This window comes from Biomphalaria glabrata, chromosome 17 (assembly GCF_947242115.1).
Source record: "Biomphalaria glabrata chromosome 17, xgBioGlab47.1, whole genome shotgun sequence".
Taxonomy (NCBI): Eukaryota; Metazoa; Mollusca; class Gastropoda; family Planorbidae; genus Biomphalaria; species Biomphalaria glabrata.
In genome coordinates, this window is record NC_074727.1 from 13,068,730 (window position 1) to 13,085,978 (window position 17,249).

Below are 17,249 nucleotides of genomic sequence, written 5' to 3' on the forward strand. Positions count from 1 at the left end.
TTATTCCCCCCCCCTTTCTAGTATTTTGGCCGATTTAGTAGGGTCGGGAGGGGGCGATGGCATCAATCCGCCCCCCCCCCACCATAAACTTTCGAGTGGGGGGGGCGGTCCTATTTATTTGTAGAAATCACAGTTTGCTAACAGAATCAATTAAATATCTATATGATTAAAACTTGTTATTGGTATTTTAACCGGTCTTTATAGTATGTCGTTCACCTGTTGGCCGATTGGAAGGGGAGGAGCGAATGCCTCTACTGCCCTTCCCATCTAAACCCTTTGAGTGGAGGGGGGGCGGTCCTACTTTTATGGAGAAATCATAGTATGTGAACAAAATTAGTCGAATATCTTTATAATATAAACAGGTGGAAGTGCAATACATGCAATCACCTTCCCCCCATCGGACAAACCAATACTTTTTACTTTTTGTATTATAGAACTTTGTCATCAGTGTATATATAACAATGAGATGTCCTTGTACCTTAGCGAGCTGATTACTCCATATGTCCCCCAGAGAGCCCTGCGCTCAATGGACTCAACGCTTTTAGTAGTGCCACGTTTCTCCCTCAAAAGCTACGGTCTGCGTGCTTTTTCAGTTCACTGACCAAAGGTTTGGAACTCACTCCCCATTGATCTCAGACAGACAACATGCTACACCACTTTTAAGAAGAACATTAAGACCTATCTGTTTAAAACTCTTTTTAGATTAACTGTCACTTTGGCTCTCGTGTTTTTGTTTGTAATGTTGTTACAGCGCCTTGAGCCTACATTTTGTTTGTTAACAGCGCTTTATAAATAAAATTATTATTATTATTATTATTATAGTAAGAAATTACAAAATAAAAAAATCTGTCACTAATATAATTTATATAGGCTATAAAGTAAATTCTTATATCGAATCGCCCAACCCCTATTCTTTAATGCAAAATGCAATCATTAGCAGAAATTATAAAAAGGAGCGAGGATTATTCATTTTTATTTTACCGCCATTCCCCTTTCCAGACAGAGTTTGTGTAATTTCACATGAATTTATCATAACTATTTTAAGAAAGACTTTGCTTTGGAAAAGTTATAATTCAAACGAAATTTTTCAATATAACAGTCACGGTTGAGATTAGTTCAAAAGCCAGATAATCTTTTCCTAGTCAACTTTTTCCAACCTTTACTCTATCTCATATTTTTCTAGGTAAATAAATTTAGGACTATAACTCACAATTTATACTTGAATTTTATTGAATATTATTAATCGAATTTTTTTTTCTAGGTAAATAAATTTAGGACTATAACTCACAATTTATACTTGAATTTTATTGAATATTATTAATCGAATTTTTTTTTGGCTGCGATCCTCAAAGCCTTAATCTAAATACGTGGGGTATCTTATCATTTCAAAGAACAAATCGGTTTTATTTGCAATGTATTAAGGGACTATAAATTCATATTAGAATATTTTTCCACATTATTCAAAAGGTCCTTTATAATAGAATGAATAATGAGCTGTAGGTCAGGAGAATGCGTTACTGCAGTGAAGAATGCCAGAAAACGCTTTTAGCGTCGAGGCTCCGCCCCAAAACTCACTGATGAATAATAAGCTGTAGATGTCAGAAGAATGCGTTTCTGAAGTGAAGAATGCAAGACAACGCTTTTGGAGTCGGGTTTCGCCCCGAACCCCATTGATAAATAATGAGCTGTAGATGTCAGGAGAATGCGTTTCAGCCGTGAAAAATGAAAGAAAACGCTTTTGGGGTCGGGGCTTCGGCCGAACCCCACTGAAGAAGCTTACAGCGCTCTCCCAGACCCCCAAGTTTGAAAGAGAAAGGCCTCAACATGACTGTTTTTTGTTCTGTTTTTTTTTCGCCGAACATTGAGAAACAGTGTTATTTTATTCTCATATATCGTATATATATATATATATATATATGCTGTACGCACGTTTATGCATAGGGTTAGGGTTTACTGGGCGTTAGGGTTAGGGTTTGGAAAAAATTCGCCCCCCCCCCCCTCCAAAGTTCTGGATCCGCCAGTGATTACAAGAAATAAATGGAATGAGAAATTATAGCTCGCGTCAGCTTCATAAAGTCGAAACTGATTTGAAAAAAATAACTTTTTTTTTTGTAATATGCTACTTGTTATTACTCTAAGCAATCGTAATACTAAATGGTATTTGTTTAAATAAATGCTTATATAGTTCAGTCAAGGTCTTTCTGTTAATATTAACTGCTTAAAATTCACCGGTGGGAATTTAATAAAATGACATAATATGTTTTGTTAATGAACAAAAACAAGATAATTGATTTTTTTTTAATTTTTTTTAAAAATTTACTTGTTATTTTCATTAAACTTAAATGAAAACTCACTATTTTAATATTTGCGTCGCTCTAGACTTGCTGTTTATCTGTTTGGATAGAAATCATTGGTTCTAATCGGATTATTGATCGCTCTGACGTCATTCGGCGTTTACGCGAGGCGCCTAACGAGACGTCTACACTGACACTTCCAATTCCGATCAAATAACAAGAAGATAAGAAATAATGATGTACAAATAGTGACTCTTTCTTGGATGTGTCGAGTTGAACGAAGATCCACTTTAAAGTCAGCTTCCGATAGAGAACAATTTTTCAGAGGAAAATTCAATAAGTAGAAAGCTATGAACCAGGACTCAATGTCGCCAAAAAAAAAATTATTAAATGCTAAACTCTGCACCCATTCTGACAAAGTTTGTTTTAGGTCAATATTAGAGATTGTCATGAAGGGTGGATACAAACAAACAAATAGCTACCTTTTTGGTGTATCCGGTGTACAGACTAGAGGAATTGTTGATGAGCTGTATTTTGTTTTACAAAGCTTTTATCAACTCTGTCTGTCTGTCTGAACATGTTTTTCCTCCCCATTTCGTATCCTCGGATCATGTTAAAATTTTGCATAATTATTTAATCATTTAGTCCTAGATAATTAATTTTTGTTTTATGTAGTATAAATGGAGCTAAACCCTGTACATTTCAGATAAATTGTAGTAATTAGCGGTTATTTCCTCTTAGATAAGCTTTGGTTTTTAAAAAGTTTTCTTTTTTTTTTCTATTGCTTATCAAGTACTGGACAAATCTATCTACTGTTCTATAAATTAAACAAATAACGTTTGAATACAAACACAAACAAAACAACAACCTAGATTTGTCACGTGGTTTTTAAATCCAAAATAAAAGGAACATATAGACTATCTGTCTAACACAGCCTGAATAGTCTGGTGCCACAAGATCCTGCTCCGTTAGTTTTGTCTTGTTGTTGGCATCTTTCGTAAAAAAAAAAAAAGGTATCAAAGGTCAAAGTTGAAAAAAAAAGATTCATTATTAAATGTTTGACCTTTTTAAACCGTGTTTTTAATGTTCTTTTTTTTCTTGATCAATGTTCTAATTGGAGTTGATAATCGTAACTCAAATACACCAGAGTTTTGTTTTTTTTACTTTAAAGAAAAAAATAACGACCCCCCCCCCCCCCTATTTATTTTTCTGTCAGATGGTTCCTTCCTCACAAGGGTTGAGAAACACTGAATTGTAAATTTACACAAATAAAAATACTTTTACAAATCAAGAAATATTTCACAGAATTTGCAGAGTGAAGTTACCAAGTAGTTATTACGACTGGATAAAAGTTTCTGAAAAAAGCTTTAGGATTGGTTTATAGTCCTGGTCTACAGAGTTAAAATAAAAACTGACCGTTTGGCAGACGCTGGTCATTTACTGTCGTAAAAGAGAGACCTCAACTATAAGCAGACTTGCGTTATGGATACCACCGACGCTTTCCCTCATTCTTTCTCTCACTTCCCTCCCCCCCCTCTCTCACTCGCTCCCCCTCCCCTCTCTCTTCCACTCGTTCTTCAGAACCGGGCATAGCATTAGCCGTGGTTCCTGATCCATTATTCAGCGGGTGAGATGTGGTGGCTGGTTCGTAGATTGAATGAAAAAAGGTTTAGGCTGTAGAAATAAACAAATTTACGGTGCATCGCTGATTAGGATTCGAACCAAAAAATATTTAATTTCATAATCATCTTAACAAAACCAAAACTAACTGATTCATAACTCGTGGATTTCCTTTCAATAACGCAGTAAGTTTTGCATTTTGCTATTATACTTTTTTTTTGGGACACATTGCAACACAAAAGTCTTTTTGTGAGTTTTGTCTTGTCATAGTGATTGGATTTTTTGGGGGCATAATGATTTGATTTCTGGTCATCATAAAGATTTTTAAAAAACAATTTTGTATGAAACAGTATATATCGGCCTTTGTGCGTGTAGGTGGTAGGGTGGGTGGTCGGGTGAGAGAGAGATTTCCCTCTATATTTATGATGAATTGAAAAATAAAAATCCAGATTGAGTTGAAAAAATCGAATTTACAATTCTCTTTATTTGAAGATGTTTATTTTGTTGAGCGTGAGAGTATAGAGGCACGTGCAATGAGCTGTTTGTTCTAATCCGATATTAACTGGACATATCACTACCTGCTCAACGTAGTGCTAGTGGTGACTAGAATTAGAACGGAGTGTGTGTATGATGGACGCTGAAATCGTTTTTGGAGCATGTGCGTCATCGGGCGCCGTTGAGACACAGCCTTCACGAGATTCATCCAACGGAGAAGTTGCTGAGCTGAAAATCGCCGCTGAGTAAAGACAACCACTCGTGAGTTCTCTACTGACTACTTTACAGAGCTAGGACTTGTTTAGTCAAACTTTCCAATATGTATCTGTAATTGTGAAAAAAAAAATTAAAAAGAAAGGCGCAGTAGTTTCCAATGTAAGCGATCTTGAGTTCAAATCTCGGTGGAATCTTCACGAGGTTTCTGATGCAATGCTTTATAAGCTAGGGTCGGATCACTAGACGCGCAACAATGACCAAAGGCCTCAGTGGTTTGTATGGCCAAAGTCCTCAGTGGTTTGTATGGCCAAAGTCCTCAGTGGTTTGTATGGCCAAAGTCCTCAGTGGTTTGTATGGCCAAAGTCCTCAGTGGTTTGTATGGCCAATGTCCTCAGTGGTTTGTATGGCCAAAGTCCTCAGTGGTTTGTATGGCCAAAGTCCTCAGTGGTTTGTATGGCCAAAGTCCTCAGTGGTTTGTATGGCCAAAGTCCTCAGTGGTTTGTATGGCCAAAGTCCTCAGTGGTTTGTATGGCCAATGTCCTCAGTGGTTTGTATGGCCAAAGTCCTCAGTGGTTTGTATGGCCAAAGTCCTCAGTGGTTTGTATGACCAAAGTCCTCAGTGGTTTGTATGGCCAAAGTCCTCAGTGGTTTGTATGGCCAAAGTCCTCAGTGGTTTGTATGGCCAAAGTCCTCATTGGTTTGTACGGCCAAAGTCCTCAGTGGTTTGTATGACCAAAGTCCTCAGTGGTTTGTATGACCAAAGTATTCAGTGGTTTGTATGACCAAAGTCCTCAGTGGTTTGTATGACCAACGTCCTCAGTGGTTTGTATGACCAAAGTATTCAGTGGTTTGCATGATCAAGACCGAATACTATGTTATGGGACATTTTTTCATTAATGCGATTGTGATTCATACAGTATTGAGAGTGATTCAAGAACTGCTTCTATTGCGTCAACGCATATCCTCCGTCATGGTCTATAAACAGACCTATTTTATTGGTTGATTCCCTTCCGTGTTAAATACTTTATGATTTTCATTGTGTATTGTAAGCAATGTACACTGTACACCTAGTGGAGAATCATAGCAATGGGGGATAATTATAAATAGATAGGGCTGTTTATTGTACACTGTAATGTTTACTGTGTGTACAATGATCCCGCCGGTGTATCCTGTGCACAGAAAATAGGAAGTTTTGATTACCTATGTATTTTAAAAGGTTTGCGATAATTTGTTTAAAACCTATTCAGCACTGTCAATTCAAATTTCTTGGCTCTTTCGTTTGAAGCACCAACTAAGTTATGTTATTTTAATGGCCATAGTGTTTGTTCAAAATGGCGTCATTTTACATTGTTTTGATTATCTATTTATTTCAACATCTCGTCCAATCTTACATTTTTCTTTGGGTTTCCTGATATCGACACCACATTTCTTCATATCCCTTTTTCTTCTTTTTCTATGCTCCACTATTTTATTGCATAAATAATGTAAACCAGTTCTTTATAAAAAAAATCGACAGTCAAATAGGATACTATTTTGTTTAAAAACTCATCGCGTGAATTCAAATCCTCAATAAATAATCGAACAAGTGTAAAAAATGATACATAACATTTTTTTTAGAATTGATATGAAATTTAGTTCACTGTATTCATAATGCATTAACATTGAAGACAATTGAAATGATGAAAGAGAAATCAATAGTAAACAAAATTTGTTTTATTAAGGCAATTAAAAAAAAACATTATTAACGCTTTACACTATAATGCTTATTCGTTAGAGTCTATTCGTTTATAATGAAAAGAAGTTAAGCGTAAAAATAGTTATTAGTTCTGTTTTGTCTGTCTGTCCATTCGTCCATCTGTATGATATGTTCAGATATAAATAAAAGCTAATGCGTTGTTTAAAGTCCAATTTTAAGTTGATCAAACTTGCTGCATCATCTACTTTTTAGCGTCCCCCGAAAGGGGAAAAGACGCTATTAGTTTTGTGTGGAATGTCTGTCCGTCCGTCCGTCAGTCTCGTTTAGATGTCGTAAACTAAAAAAGATATTGAAAATCCGACATAATAATATTTTAGACCAATCACAGTTCTGATGCAACGGCTACTTTTTTCTTTTCTGAAAGCATAAAAAATATAAATTTTAAATCACTTATGTAAGCAGTTTTTTCAAAAATACACCACTTTTAGAATTATTCACTATGAATAGTAACAAACACGGAAGGCTCTTTAGTAGGGGAGAAGACTATTTACCATAATTTTGACACATTTATGCAAACCGTTTTAGATTGTTTGTCAAAAAAATGTTTTTTTTTACATTTGTATTGCTAAGTTAAGTAAGCTCTGTTATATTAACTACTACATTTACACACAAAAAATGTTTACTCTTTTTTTAAAGAGAAAAAATTTATTTAGTATGCATATAAGTTGGACATAATTTAAAACTACAATTAATAATTAATTTTCATATTATCGCGTGAACTACAGCATTAGACCATGCATATATAACACATAATTAAAGAATTATTTTTTTACGGGAATGTTTTTTTCTTGAGGAAAAAGAGATTGATAATTAAATCAATTAGATATTCATTATCAGACATCATTTAGGCCAGGCTCACATCTAACTTAACATTTTCACCTTTCTTTGGTCTGCTGGACCGCTGGGGCACCACACAAGATCTGTCAACTTTCTTTCTCCATCATTCTTCTCTGTCATTTGTGTTTGATAGAATTTCATTCTGATATTCTTTCTGAAAATATTGAAACCTGCCTTTTTACCTGCCTGGGTGGACCACTTCGTGGGCCGATTTTGAGTTTGTGTTTCCACACAAACTGTCTTTGTAACCTTGTTTGTCCTTAGCATCGTCTACTTTTACAAAGCTTATATCAACTCACTCTGTCTGTCTTTGTGTCTGTCTGTGTATCTGAACACTAAATTGTGAATGAAGCCCATTACAAACCTACGTGCTCTACTGCCTCGAATGTCTGCTCCCCTTCAACAGGGTCACGCCCTTGTTAATTGAACTTTATAAGACCTGCGCTTATTTGACTGTCAGACATTGTATGTTGTTGACCAAAGGATTATGCATTTTGAAAACTTATATTGCAGGAAAACTATTGGCCCCGGGGGTTTCCAATATCAGAACCGAAGTGGTTAACGGGCTTTTATAAAAAACGCCCGCTCCCCCAGATCCCCTGGGTGGCTAAGGAGTGGGAGAGCTGCGTTCATGGGATTTTTTTTTTGGGGGGGGGGGGGTTGCCACTAGTAAAAGTTTGTGTAACACTGTTTTAAGAGAAATGGTGCTTTGTAGACCATCAATGTTGATATTGAATGAGAGAACAAGAGATATCTTTGTATATTTTCAATGATCTTGGATCTTGCTTGGTTATAGTTACAGTAAGTTATCAGTAACTCGTACTAAATATAAACATTAATTTTACACAATTGACAAAAGTTATAAATTATTTATTTATTTATCTACTCATTTTTGCCAAAATGTTTTTGCTTGACGCACGGTATGTAAGTTAACATCTTAATATTGTCTATGAATGAAGTATGAAAAGAAAGTATTTTATATCAAATTGTGGATGCATATTAACCTTTCAAAAATTAAAAAAACTATTTTATTTAAAAAGTTTGTCTTAGTAAAACCAATATCTACCTAATCTAAAGACATAGAACATGAGATCTCTAGGAGCAGAAAGTTCTAGACTATCGTCTTTATTGCCTCAGATTCGAACCCTTCCCGCCGTCATCTCTCGCCGGGACCCACCACCCGGCCGTCTAGCGGAAGGTTTGGCCTAGGATGTATTAATCTTCAAATATGAAAGAACATTCTAAACATATGTAAGTAACTAATATCAAATAACAATGATCAAACTGAGATAAAAAGTTAAGTAAAGCTAATAGGTTCTCGGCCTTTATAAAATCTTGAAGTTCTACATCTCCGTGTGCCCATGTTATCAGATACTTTTTGCGGACCGATATTCGTTACATTTTGTGGATAGTATAAAGGTTTATAAAATTAACATGTTTTCTACCTTCGAATTATTTGGATTTTTTTAAAATCACTTATCCATGTTTAGCTGAGCCAAACTTTGAAAGTGAAATCTGAAACAGGATGGAGAGTCAGAAAATGCGCTTAATGTAATTGTCTAAATAATTTAGAATAGGACACTAATACTATAAGTCCTTTTTGTGTCCTTTTTTGTTTAGCACGAGAGACTAAAGTGTTTCTTAGAAGTGAAGTTAGGTAGTGACTAGTCGTAATATGTTGTAGATATTTTGAGTTTGTAATATATTCTATTGTTATTTTAATTATATTCTTTTTATTGAGTACATTATATTTATTATATTACTATATGCTGTTTCCTGAATTTGGGGCGGGGGGGGGGATGGTGACAAAAAGCTGTTGTGCACCGGAAGTCAGTTATGCTCGCTACGCCTCTGCTCGAGACCCCTCGGTTCGCAAGCCAAGTACTTTAGTTCAAGTCCAACACGCTCCCATCCAGAAAATAACTATCAATTATTCTGCAAGCGCAATTCGTGGATGTTGAACAGTTTTAGAAATGGGTAAGCGACACGCATCCGCTTGATCGTCGAACTGAGCGTCCATAGTTAAAATCCTGATGACCTCAGGGTCGGTCTTAGGCCACTGCAACCTATGCGGCCGCAGTGGGCCCCGCACTTTCATAGGCCCCGCGCGAATTCTAGGTGTAAATTATTAAATTAAACCATTTTAACTTTTTATTAAAGGATTCCTGGTATTCTCCTGAAGTTCTAAAATATACGAAAAAAAAGTTATGAAAATCTCCTGAAATTATTAAAATCTTCTGAAAACTGATGCAAATCTCCTTAAAAACAGACAAAATTGTCATTTCGGGGTGTCATTAAATACGGAGAACGCCAATCCTACTCACGATAAAAAAAAACGGCATGTCAGCTTTCATTTAATAAAAATATAATAATAGGGCGAAATTTAACCAAACAAGAAGTTCAAATACTTAATTTACTTTTTAAGTACCTGGCATAGAAATATAGATCTAAATCTATCTCGACCTTTACAAAAAAAAACAAAAGCGATATTTTGCTACTCGATAGTAGGCCTAAATCTAAAAGGCAGATCTAAATGTTAATTTGCTTTTTGTTGGAAAACTACTATCTACTGTAGATGGCTAGTAAAGTTAATTTGACAGTGATTTTGTGCTTAGTAAAGTATGAATAAAATGCAAAGACAAATTTATTTTCTAATACAAAAACTTAAATTTTCACTTATTATCCTTATCAAAACCCAGAATGGGGCCCGCGCAATCCGTTTCGAATAGGGCCCCGCAATCTGTAGGACCGGCCCTGGATGACCTTTACATTGTGACACACCTGTGCAGGAGAGGGCAGGGGTCTGAAACTTTCCCGGAATTCTCTTATTTTGAAATCCCAATGGGTGATGTGCACACATCAGTAGCATGAAATTATTTCCTGTGTTATCAATGTAAAAAAAAAACAACACTCCTAATTAAGAGGAGATTAGAGTATGTATAAAATGAACCTAATTTACAAGAGAACAAAAAAAAAAAAAAAAAAAGTCAGTCACGACTTTCTCCGTCAGGTGTAAGCCTCTCTCCCCGACGGAATCCATACAATCTAGTTTAAGGACATTTCTGTCATTTCTCTGCGTACGATGACCTTGATTCGTGTGTACTACGTCAGAAATTAAAACCACGTGACCAAAGAGAAGTAAAGCGAGATTGCCAGCAGCAATGTCGGAGGAACAATGAATGCCGACTGAACCATTCATCTTTGGTATTTCAAATAGTCACATATTGGACTCAACTTTCCACTGATACACATTTTTCTTCTAGAAACATAAGAACAGAATCAAATGAGCGTCCATTCTATAGTTCTCATCATTAGCGTACACTTTTTTTTTATGGAAATGTAAGTATGGAAGTTGGCAGGAAACGGGAAAAAAAAAAGAATTATTTCAAGTTAAAATTGTGCACATAGTAGTGTGGCTGTCTTGCTCAGTTTATGGCAGGGTTTCGATCACCAGAGTCGATAATATTTGTTTTCTATGACAAATATAATATGAATGTTTAATTTACTATATTACTAGAAAGTAGGAATTGATATTTTTAAAAATTGTTTTTATATTGTATTATAAAATCCGATATGTATATATAGCTCCTCCTTCGTGATCGAAGATGAGCACATTTCTCATACCCTATGCACTCGAAGATGACTGTTAAGTTCAATCCTCGCTTTAAAAAGCCGGCCGCATACGTGGCATGGGTAGGCTAGGTCAGTTGCAAATAGGCCTGCTTCTTTTCTCAGCTTTTTATTGGTTCGGCGCTCTTTCACCCTGGCCACTCTTCTTGCTTCAAATCTCGACAATCCGAGACTCACTGCTTCACACCATGAGGTGCTTCCCAGCTGTGAATGTCGATATCGCAAAAACCGAAAGTAGTTCCTTAGTGTTGGACAGTTCCACTGGTAATTGTTAACTGTATGCTGTATTTATAACTGTGATTTCTGATTGATTTCAACAGTTAGATTTACATTATTCAGTCTGTGGGTTGAGTTGATGAAAACTTCAATCATCAAGTTAAAGTTGTCTCGCTTCACTGAGTAATTGAACAAGTTCACAGGGGTGCTGATGTACTGACTTTTTCCCCTTGTAAATATGACTAAAGTTAACCTAAGAGCCAAGATCAATAGTCATAGAAGGCCTGAACACTGACCTGGATCGTCACAACCTATGGGCAGTGAGGACCGATAGCTTGTTGCCTCATCGTACAGACCTGTGATGTAGCAACAATCTATTGTCTCCACTGCCCACAGGTTGCGACATTGCAGGTCAGTGTTGAGGCCTACATGAACGGTTGGTCTTGCACAATCTGGCCACTTGTAATCAGAAGAGGCTGCAGCGTATTCAACTTTTACCCTGCCCCTGGTGTATTCACCATCTGTGATCCAGGGCTCCTCCTTTAGGATTGCCCTCTATATTGGTTTATCCTGTGTTTTTTTTTCTCCAAACTGTTAATCTTGAAGAACCTCATGCCACGCTTTCCAGGAATTGTTTGGACAAGTGTACTTTTCTTTCTCCCGACTCTGTTCAGTTGTTTTTTCTCTACTCGTAAACCTTGTACAGGAGCAGAGCGCCTTGCATTTTTTTGTTTTGAATTGTTTGCTACGTCAAAAGTCCGGGGACGGTTATTGGTTATTTTTGTTCATGAGGCAGTTGACCACCTGAAGATGGTTGGAACGGATTGTGTGTTGGCCCGTAAAAGATTATTATTTTTTTTAAGACAAGTATTATTTCCTTGGACTTATTATTCAGTAGGATGTTTAGGGTGAGTTACTTAGTGTGTGATATCTCTTATTATATGTTCAGATCTATGAGGTTGTCACTATTTCTAGGTCTAGAGTAGACGTTGAGTTTTGTGTTTATTTTTTTTTACTTTTGATAGGATGCCAGTGGTGTAGTTGTATCACTGAACTCGATTCTTTGCCCACTCAGAAGTATCTATTACAGTCTTCAGTGCCATTGTCAGATTGGCAATCATTGACGACCTTGAGTATCACTGTCCGTTACAGAAGTGTTGGTGTCAGTTGGGGTTCAGTAGAATGCTAACTCTAAGACTGTGATGTTGTCAGTATTGGGACGTCATCGGTCAGCGTCTGGTTTACTATGTAGCGGTATAAAGGTGCTTACTTGTATATATATATATTCAATAATCACAAGTAAGCACCTTTATACCGCTACATAGTAAACCAAATATAGTGTTTCTTTTATTAAAAAAATAATAGGTGCCGGTACTCAGTGATGGATAGCTTAACTTTTAACTGCTTATAAATTAATAATAAACGATAAAATTCAAGAAAAGTCATAATTTTTCCCCACATTGATAAATGTGCCAGTACGCCTTACCAGTGCGTAACGCCAGAAAAAAAACAACAACAACACTGTACATATATCTATATATATATTATCTTACTAGATTTTTCCATGGTTTTTGACAAAGTTCACCACCATAGTTTGCTTAAAAAAATAAAATATTTTGGTATTCATGGTCCATTGCATCAGTGGGTTAAGAATTCTCTGATAGGGAGAGAACAAACTGTAATAATAAATGGCTCTTAATCAACACCAATAACAGTAAACTCAGGTTTACCTGAAGGAACAGTCTTAGGACCACTACTATTTTTAATTTATATAAATGATTTACCAAATTGCATTAGCTCAGGAACACAGGTCAGATTATTTGCAGACGATAGCATAATATATAGAAAAATAAAAACAACACAAGATACAGAAATTTTTCAAAGAGAATTAGATGAATTACAGAAATGGGAATCAAATTGGAGCATGTCTTTCCACCCAGAAAAATGTCAGTTGTTAAGAGTAACAAAAAAAAAACTAAAACAAATTAATTCCACTGTGATCAGCAAAATACTTCCTGGCTGGTTTGTACAAAGGAGATGTAGTATGGAGATCTATTAAGGGGACAGGAGAAGTGCAGGAGAACTACAGGAGAACTACAGGAGAACTACAGGAAAACTACAGGAGAACTGCAGGAGAACTACAGAACTGCAGGAGAACTACAGGAGAACTGCAGGAGAACTACAGAAGAACTGCAGGAGAACTGCAGGAGAACTATAGGAGAACTACAGGAAAACTGCAGGAGAACTACAGGAGAACTACAGAAGAACTGCAGGAGAACTGCAGGAGAACTATAGGAGAACTACAGGAAAACTGCAGGAGAACTGCAGGAGAACTAAAGGAGAACTACAGGAAAACTGCAGGAGAACTGCAGGAGAACTACAGGAGAATTGCAGGAGAACTACAGGAGAACTACAGGAGAACTGCAGGAGAACTACAGAAGAACTGCAGGAGAACTGCAGGAGAACTATAGGAGAACTACAGGAAAACTGCAGGAGAACTGCAGGAGAACTACAGGAGAATTGCAGGAGAACTACAGGAGAACTACAGGAGAACTGCAGGAGAACTGCAGGAGAACTGGAGAACTACATGAGAACTGCAGGAGAACTACAGGAGAACTGAAAGGAGAACTGCAGGAGAACTACAGGAGAACTGCAGGAGAACTGCAGGAGAACTACAGGAGAACTGCAGGAGAACTGCAGGTCGTCCAGTTTTAAGATACATCGATGTATATGAGCGTTGTCTGGGTTAAGACATATATATGTGGCTCAATAGCCGATCAAAAGTAAGGTCCCGAGGCTCATCCTGGCAAGAACAGTCGTACATAGAGTAACCAACTATGTGGATAAATTTAAATATCAAAATTATTAATGTAATTATTTGATACTTATATATGTATATGTACAATGAGAATGATAGAATGATGAATAGATAATGGTATATTACCGTATATATCTTATCTAGCGATGTTAGTATTTTGTGAAAAAATATTTTGGTTTCGCTTTGGCTAATGTTAAAACCATACCTGAGATATGAAAATAATACAAATATTCGATTGAACCATCTCTCAAATAAACAACGCCTCAGTGACTACCAGGAATCAACATTAATTTTGACAGTTGAAATCATATAGGTAGTATCATTGGTTTTTATGACTAATCTCTCGGAGCAAGGTCGTTAACCACATTTAACTCTTTCTCTCCTAACTGACTATACCAACGTTGATTCCATCAGAACGTGTTAAATAATAAGGGAGAGAAAGAGTTAAAATAAACAGATATCTTGTATGCCAGTTGATATCCCATGTTTCCATCCGAGCGTACTTAGACTAGAGGTGAAACGCGAGCTATTCATATCATTTCCATGAAAACAACTATTCCCCCCCCCACACACACACACACCCACATTATGAGCGGGAACTTCGTTTGTAATATATTTTTATCAAATCAATTTTATGTTTAAATAGTCTAGTACACTTAAGTCTTAACTTATCATGGGGGTGGACATATGCTAAAAGGATATTACTCATACTGATACTAAGTAATTCTAAAAATACGATATATATATATATATATATATGTATTAGTGTCTCTGAATTCTATAAATGAAACAAGGAGCTTTAATTAATTCTTAGTATTTAAACAATGAAGAGAACTTCTACAGTTGTCAGTTCGAGTTTATGTGTGAAACTTCAGCTCAATAGGATCATAAAATAAAAATAAACTATTTAAATTTAGTGCTTTTGGCTGTGATGATTTGTGAGTTATGAGAAGGAATCGAATAACAACTCAAGATCGAAATACTAAAATAAACTTTAAAAAAACACAGAAGTTTTCTTTTTTTTTTCTTTTACTCTGTTCATGTTAAATGATAAATTAAAAAAAAAAAAAAAAATAGCGATGCCCTTAAAAATAACTTAGAAAAATCCCCAAACATCTTTTTACTCTGACTTAGTTGACTTGTTTATATCATATTGTAATTTAATTAACAAAAAATGTATGTCTATATGTATATATATTTTTCTAATAATAATAATAATAATAATAATAATCGCCATGATCTTCTGTTCCTTGATACAAGAAAGAACCGCTACCATTATGACATCGCCGTACCACTGTCTCATAATTTAAGAAAAACTGAGATAGAAAAACAAAGAAAATATGAGAACTAGGCTTGAAAATTAAGCGTTTATAGAAGTTATCCAAAATAACAATATACGCGATTGTTATATCGACCGAGAGGATAATAACAACTGATCTAACAGATACCTTCAAAGCCCTTAGCATTCCTAGGAACATCCTCGTTACTTGTCAGAGGGGGTTACTGCTGCAGACTTGCCACATCACCAGAAAATTCCTCGGAGGAAACTGATAAAGGGACTACGATGAATTATGTTTCTCTTTAACGAAACTCAACCCTGGCTGTGCCAGAAAATGAATACTCGTAATAATAATAATAATAATCTTTATTATCCAAATGGAAATTTGTCTTACAATGTGTGCATTACACCAAATAATCAAGCACTTATAACCATCTCTACAGTCCACAAGCTCAATCACGTCTCTTATTTTGTTGAACGCATTTTCTGTATTAATGCAAAAATCTGTGTCAAGGTCATATTACGCAATATTTTCTTTTATCAATGTGACATCCATTGAAAAAAAAATGTCTTTAACAATGTAAGGAAAAAAAAGATTGAACGCAAAACTCTGCTGAGATCCTCGCTTTCTTGCAGATATGAGAAAAGAATAACTTAGAACATTTGAAATGAATGTTGAATTAAAAATGGGCATTGGAGGGACACGCGGAACAAAAAGCTCTCAATGGTTTGACGAAGTGTTGTGTATGAACGAGAGAGATGAAGTGCCTCGGAGTTGGCATTGACAGAGCCAAGTGGCTGAGAGCAATCTTTTACGCTAGAGATAAAAAGTTTCTAAGTTTATATATAAAATATATTTATATATATGCATAATATTCTTTTTTACTGGCCTTTCTAAAGTTGTATGTTAATATCTTGTTTTTAGATGTCTTCTAATCAGCTGCGGAACTCGACTGGAACACAAACGAAAACAAAACTACAGGAATGAATGGCCAGGTTGGCCCGTATGTTAATGGAGGCCAAATGTATGTGAAGGGAGCCTAACGGACTAAGTCGGGAAATGAAAACAGATACTCTACAAAACAATAACCCTTGACCTTAATACGTTACATTCAGACATTCTTTCGGAAATGATGTATACGTCTAGTCCCTATACCCCCTGCAAGGACATTGGAATACGTTGACTTCAGGCTCATAGGAATGACAGAGCAAGAGGCCAGTGAGCCACATTTACGCATAAAGTTATCTTTTAATCGTGGTAAGGGAAAAAAAAAAGAAGGGGCAATTTGGCCTTCTTGGTCAGTTTCACTACTTAAAGTTTGATTTCATCTAAATAACAAGCAAAATAAACAAACAAAAAAAAAACTTTGAAAGTAAAACAGAACTTATGAAAGGGGAAGAACCGCAAAAATCACTGCCATCTTTCAATACTGCAAGTTTAACTCCCTTTTCTATATAAAACAAAATTAATTAATTAATCACCACTAATTTATTCACAAAATTCTTTTTTTTTTAATTGATTTGTGTATTGTCATCGACTATGAATAAGTGTGTAAAGTTTCAACTTGATCCGAGAATGGGAAGTGGGAGAAAAATGCGTTCAAAATTTAGACCAGACAGAGTGGGCTAACATAAGCTTTGTAAAAATAGTGTTTCTCTTTCTTTTCAACTTGTTCTCTTATTTCATTTTTAGACTAAAAAAAATCATGAAATAAAATTTCAGGCTGGACAAAAACCACAAAATGTCTCAGCAAACCTCGGGGTTCATCGTGGTGTTAGTCTACATTCCTTAAGATCAACTTTTCCGTTTGGGCGCTCTTCGGTTCTTTTCGGTGCACTTCGGTTCTTTTCGGATCTCTTCGGTTCTCTTCGGTTCCCTTCGGTTCTTTTCGGTGCTCTTCGGTTCTTTTCGGTGCTCTTCGGCTCTCTTCGGTGCTCTTCGGTTCTCTTCGGTGCTCTTCGGTTCTCTTCGGTGCTTTTTGGTTCTCTTCGGTGCTCTTCGGTTGTCTTCAGTGCTCTTTGGTGCTCTTCGGTTCTCTTCGGTTCTTTTCGGTTCTCTTCGGTGCTCTTCTGTTCTCTTCGGTGCTC

General features: G+C 36.1%; 1 protein-coding gene across 1 annotated transcript in view; it reads left to right on the top strand.

The window, feature by feature from the left end:
- Positions 1-3,921: 3,921 nt before the first annotated feature.
- LOC106055563 (probable G-protein coupled receptor 139) overlaps positions 3,922-17,249 on the top strand; it is a 48,605-nt gene continuing 35,277 nt past the window's right edge. The window contains exon 1 of the mRNA XM_056016381.1: positions 3,922-4,099. The gene's annotated coding sequence lies outside the window, so the exon portion shown is untranslated. The remainder of the gene's footprint in view (positions 4,100-17,249) is intronic.